This window comes from Octodon degus, unplaced genomic scaffold (genome assembly GCF_000260255.1).
Source record: "Octodon degus isolate 3935 unplaced genomic scaffold, OctDeg1.0 scaffold00016, whole genome shotgun sequence".
Lineage (NCBI taxonomy): Eukaryota > Metazoa > Chordata > Mammalia > Rodentia > Octodontidae > Octodon > Octodon degus.
Genome location: NW_004524592.1, coordinates 23,242,511 through 23,248,348, shown reverse-complemented (window position 1 = coordinate 23,248,348; position 5,838 = coordinate 23,242,511). Strand labels below are relative to the sequence as shown.

Below are 5,838 nucleotides of genomic sequence, written 5' to 3'. Positions count from 1 at the left end.
CATGGGTCGCATGGGAGGTCGTGGAAGAGACAGAGGAAGCTTCCCTCCAAGAGGCCCACGGGGTTCCCATGGAAACCCTTCTGGAGGAGGAAACGTCCAACATTGAGCTGGAGATTGGCAATGTCCTAATCCAGGTTGTGGAAACCAGAACTTTGCCTGGAGAACAGAATGCAAGCAGTGTAAGGCCCCAAAACCTGAAGGCTTCCTCCCGCCACCCTTCCCACCCCTGGGTGGTGATTGTGGCAGAGGTGGCCCTGGTGGCATGCGGGGAGGAAGAGGTGGCCTCATGGACCGTGGTGGTCCTGGTGGAATGTTCAGAGGTGGCCGTGGTGGAGACAGAGGTGGTTTCTGTGGTGGCCATGGCATGGACCGAGGTGGTTTTGGTGGAGGAAGACGAGGTGGTCCAGGGGGCCCTCCTGGACCTTTGATGGCACAAATGGGAGGAAGAAGAGGTGGACGTGGAGGACCTGGAAAAATGGATAAAGGTGAGCACCATCAGGAGCGCAGAGACCAGCCCTACTAGACACAGAGACCCTGCAGAGCTGCATTGACTACCAGATTTATTTTTGAAACCAGAAAATGTTTTAAATTTATAATTCCATATTTATAATTTTGGCCACAACATTATGATTATTCCTTGTCTGTACTTCAGTATTTTTCACCATTTGTGAAGAAACATTAAAACAAGTTAAATGAAAAAAAAAAAATTCATGATGATAAAGCCAACCCTACACAGGCTACTGAAAGATGCTCTAGAGAGGGACCAAAATGATCAGAGCCCCATGAATGAGATCAGAAGCAACCAACTAAATAAGGCAAGCAATTAAACACAGGAGAAAAAGGAGTAAATGACAACAGGTAAATAACGTGTCAATCATAAATCAATACATCTCAATTATAAACATCAATGTAAATGGACTCAATTCACCAATTAAGAGAAATAGACTGGCACAGCGGATTAGGAAACAAAATCCAACAATACGCTGTATACAAGAAAGACATTTAACTCATAAAGATATTCCTGGGCTGAAAGTCAAAGGATGAAACACAATACTACATGGCCCAGCACCTCAGAGAAAAGCAGGGGTAGCAATCCTGTTCTCAGACCGTCTCAAATTCAAACCAAAATTGATCAAGCGAAATAAAGAAGATGACTATATAATGGTTAGGGGAAAAATCCACAAAGAAGATGTAACAATCATTAATATGTATGCACCATACATGGGAGAACCCAACTATATAAAGCAAATCTTAATGGACATGAAATATCTAATATCCAATACCACAAATTTAACAGGAGACAGTAACACCCCATTATCCACAAAAGATAGGTCAACCAGACAAAAACTTAGCAAAGAAATAACAGAACAGAACCAGAGCTTGAAACAAATGGACTTGGTGGACATATACAGAGTGTTCCACCCAAACACAGCTGAATACACATTTTTCTCAGCTGCACATGGGTCATTTTCTAAAATAGACCACATACTGGTCCATAGGTCATGCTTAAGTATATGTAAGAAAACAGAAATTAGCCCATGCACATTATCTGACCACAGTGCAATGAAACTGGAAATAAATGAAAAAAGAAATCGAAAAAAAACCTTAAACACATGCAAAATAAATGACACTCTATTCAGCAACCAATGGGTCACAGAGGAATTTATACAAGAAATTCAACAATATCTACCATTCAATGAAAATTCAAGCACAAGTTATCATAATTTATGGGACAGGATGAAAGCAGTTCTCAGAGGGAAATTCATAGCTGTGAACTCACACATTAGGAAAACAGAATGAGGACAGATAAATACCCTAATGCTGAACCTTCAACAACTGGAAAAGGAAGAGCAAACCAAACCCAGAGCCAAAAAAAGGGAAGAAATCATAAAGAGTAGAGCAGAAACTAATTCAATTGAGACAAAATAAACAATTCAAACAATTAAAAAATCAAAAAGCTGGTTCTTTGAAAGATTAAATAAAATCGATAAGCCCCTAGCTAACCTCATCAAAAAGAGGAAAGAAAAATTCGAATACAACAAATAAGGAATGAAAAGGGTGTAATTACCAGAGACCCAGTGGAAATTCAGAAGATTATCAATAGCTACTTGGAGAATATTTACTCTCACAGAATAGAAGACACAGAAGAAATGGACACATTCCTACAAAGGTACAATTTGGCACAACTGAATTGACAAGACATAACCACTCTCAAAAGACCAATAACAGCCAATGAAATATGAGAGGTAATCAAAAATCTACCAACGAAGAAAAGTCCAGGTCTGGATGGATTCACAGCTGAATTCTACAAGACATTTACAGAAGATGTATTCCCTATGCTCCTCAAACTCTTCCATGAATTTGAAAAGGAAGCAATCCTCCCAAAACCATTCCTGGAGGCAAGTATTATACTGATACTAAAACCAGGGAAGAGATGCAACTAAGAAAGAGAACTACAGACTGATCTCCCTCATGAATATAGGTGCCAAAATCCTCAATAAAATCCTAGCAAATAGAAGACAAAAAACCATCAAGAAGATCATACATCATGACTAGGTAGGATTCATCCCAGGGATGCAAGGATGTTTCAATACTCAAAATGCCATGAATGTAATGCACTATATCAACAGAGCGAAATCTAAAAAACACATGTTCATCTTCATTGATGCAGAAAAGGCTTTTGACAAAGTCCAACACTCATTCATGTTCAAAGTCCTACAGAAAATTGGAATAGATGGCCTCTACTTCAATCTTGTAAAAGCCATTTATAAAAATGCAATGGCTAACATAATCCTAAAAGGCAAAAACTGAAATCTTTTACTCTTAGATCTTCTACAAGACAAGAATGTTCTCTATCACCCCTCCTATTCAATATAATTCGGGAATAATTAGCTACAACCATTAGATAAGAGAAAAAAATAAAAGGAATAAGAATAGGTAAAGAGAAGTTAAATTATCTTTATTTGCAAATGACATGATAATTTACTTGGAAAACCCAAAAATTCCACCAAGACACTACTAGAATTAATACAGAAATTCAGTAGCATAGCAGGTTTTAAAGTCAATACCCAAAAGTCAATAGCATTCCTCTACACAGACAACAAACATATGCAGAGGGAAATTATAGAAACAATACCTTTTACAATAGCACTGAGGAAAATTAAATACCTTGAAATTAATCTAACTAAAGAAGTCAAAGATCATTTAAAGGAAAATTATAGTAATCTAAAAAAAAGAGATCATAGAGGATTTCAGAAAATGGAAAGATATCCCATGCTCCTGGATAGGAAGAACCAACATTGTGAAGATGGCCATACTCCCACAATTGCTGTACAGATTTAATGCAATCCATATCACACTAGCACCAACATACCTCACAGACCTAGGGAAATCATTCCTAAAATTTATCTGGAACTAGAAAATACCTAGAATAGCAAAGGCAATTCAGCATGGTATTGGCAACAAAATAGACCTGAGGATCAACGGAATAGATTAGGTGATGCTGAAGCCCCTATGAACACACTCAGCCACCTTATCTTTGACAAAGGGGCTAAACATACTCACTGGAAGAAAGATAGCCTCTTTAACAAATGGTGCTGGAGAAACTGGCTCTCTACATGCCAAAAACTCAAACTTGACCCAGGTCTATCACCATGCACTAAACTAATGTCAAAATGGATTAAAGATCTTAACATTAAAGCAGAGACACTAAATCTCCTGGAAGAGAAAGTAGGAGGAACTCTTCAAGACATAGGCGTAAGCAAAGACTTAATGAACAGAAATCAAATCGCATGGGAAACAGGTGAAGTAATTAACAACTGGGACCTGCTCTTGCTGAGAAGTTTTTTCACCTGAAAAGAAATTACCAACAAAGTGAAGAGTCAACCCACAAATTTGGAAAAAATCATGACAAGTATGTACTCAGAAAATGGTCTGCTCTATACAATTTATAAAGAACTAAAAAACAGTAGGACCCCAAAATTTAAAGACCCAATCCAGAAATGGGCATCTGAGATGAACACATGATTCTCAGAGAATGAAAATAAAGAAGTGAATAAATAAATGAAAAATTGTTCCACATTACTAGCCATCCGTGAAATGCAAATTAAAACAACATTGAAATATCATCTCACCCCAGAAAGAATGGATATCATAAAGAAATCACCCAACAACAAATGTTGGAGAGGATGTGGGGAAAAGGAACCCTTCTCCACTGCTGGTGGGAATGTAGACTTCTGCAACCATTATGGAAATCAGTATGGAGACTCCTTAGAAAAGTTGGACGGCAAATCCCATTTAAACCAGCTATTCCTCTACTGGGAATTTTCCTGGAGGATCTGAAAACTTCATATCATAGTGATATATGTGTGCCTATGTTTATAGCAGCAAAGTTTGTGATAGCCAAGTCTTGGAAACAGCCAAGTTGCCCATCACCTGAGGCATGGTTGAAAAAGATGTGGTATTTTCACACAATGGAATGTTATTCAGCTGTTAAGAATGATTAACTCAAAGCCTTTATATTGAAGTGGATGCCACTTGAACACATACTCATAAATGATATAAACCAGACACACATGTGTAAATATCATATAGTTTCCCTTGTATAAGAACTCAAAAGAAGAAATACAAATAGAAATGTATAATATAAGTGAAAGGAAAGCATGATCTCAAGGACTAACTAATCAAGAGAGGGAAAGGAGAAGAGCTAGGAAACATGACAATGTCAAGCCATACAGTTATATGTAGAAAATGGGCAAGGCAATGATCCTGAGAATCTCCAGATTTTTTAATCTAGCAGTTCATTGGAAACATTGTTACCCTGACTAACTATACATACTGATACCCGTGATCTAAGCAACTTCACTGAAGATGGTAATCTGTAATAGTAGTTTCATGTTTGGAGTGCCTGTCATTCTGGTCTTCTGAATACGGGCTGCTTGTCGTGACATGCTTTTTGCTGCTATGCTGTCTCGCGGGTAGTTGTTGTTCAAAAAGAAGGGGTTGGTGAATGAAATCAAGAGACAGGAAAAAGAATATTGTGGGACTGTCCTGCTTCATGGTTGTATATGGTTAGTTTTTTGGACTTATGTGTAAACATAAGAAGTTTATAATTCTTTATGCATATTTTAAAAATATATTCTAATTTTTACATGTTTTTATCATATTCTGTAAGGGATGAAAGTTCAACATATTAATACTTGATGAAAAATATCTGTTCCATGTTATGCCTAAGATGTTTGATATGCGGACAGATAATTAACAGGCTAAGTTGTAAACTAATAACAATAAGCTTGTCTTCTGGACGGTTACAACCTAAGTTTGCAGACCAAATAATAGAAAAAGGAGGGCTGCAAGGAAAGCCAATTTTTGGCCCTAGCATTCCAAGGTCAATTAAGACTCAGGACATATGAGAACTTGTACTGTAACATCATGTCACGTGGTAGTGTCCCAAATTTTCTGATCAAGGAGATTATGAGGCCAAAGAGGAAAGTGATTGATGATGTAGAGTGTGCCTAAGGAGAGTCACATGGAGAGAAAACATTCTCTCAGGCTTTCACAGAAAGCACATTGACCAAGCAATGGCCGTGACTCATCCATATCGCTGACACTGACAAAGGTTCTACAATCTGAGGTACAGGACCTCAGGATAAATCCTGAGTGGATTTCACTGACCTTATCAGACCCAAAAGCTACAAATCTTGTTGCATAGGTCCTGCTTTACCTTGGTCTTAACCACCCAGCAGAAAAGTATGAAAATGAAATATAAGAAGTAAAGCCATGCTGTTATGTTGAGCTGTAGGGGACTCTTGGCAACAATTTCTAACATTGCCAGAGAAG

General features: G+C 37.9%; 1 pseudogene; it reads left to right on the top strand.

Moving 5' to 3' along the window:
• Window positions 1–436: 436 nt before the first annotated feature.
• Window positions 437–5,838, top strand: part of LOC111815438 — an 18,254-nt pseudogene continuing 12,852 nt past the window's right edge.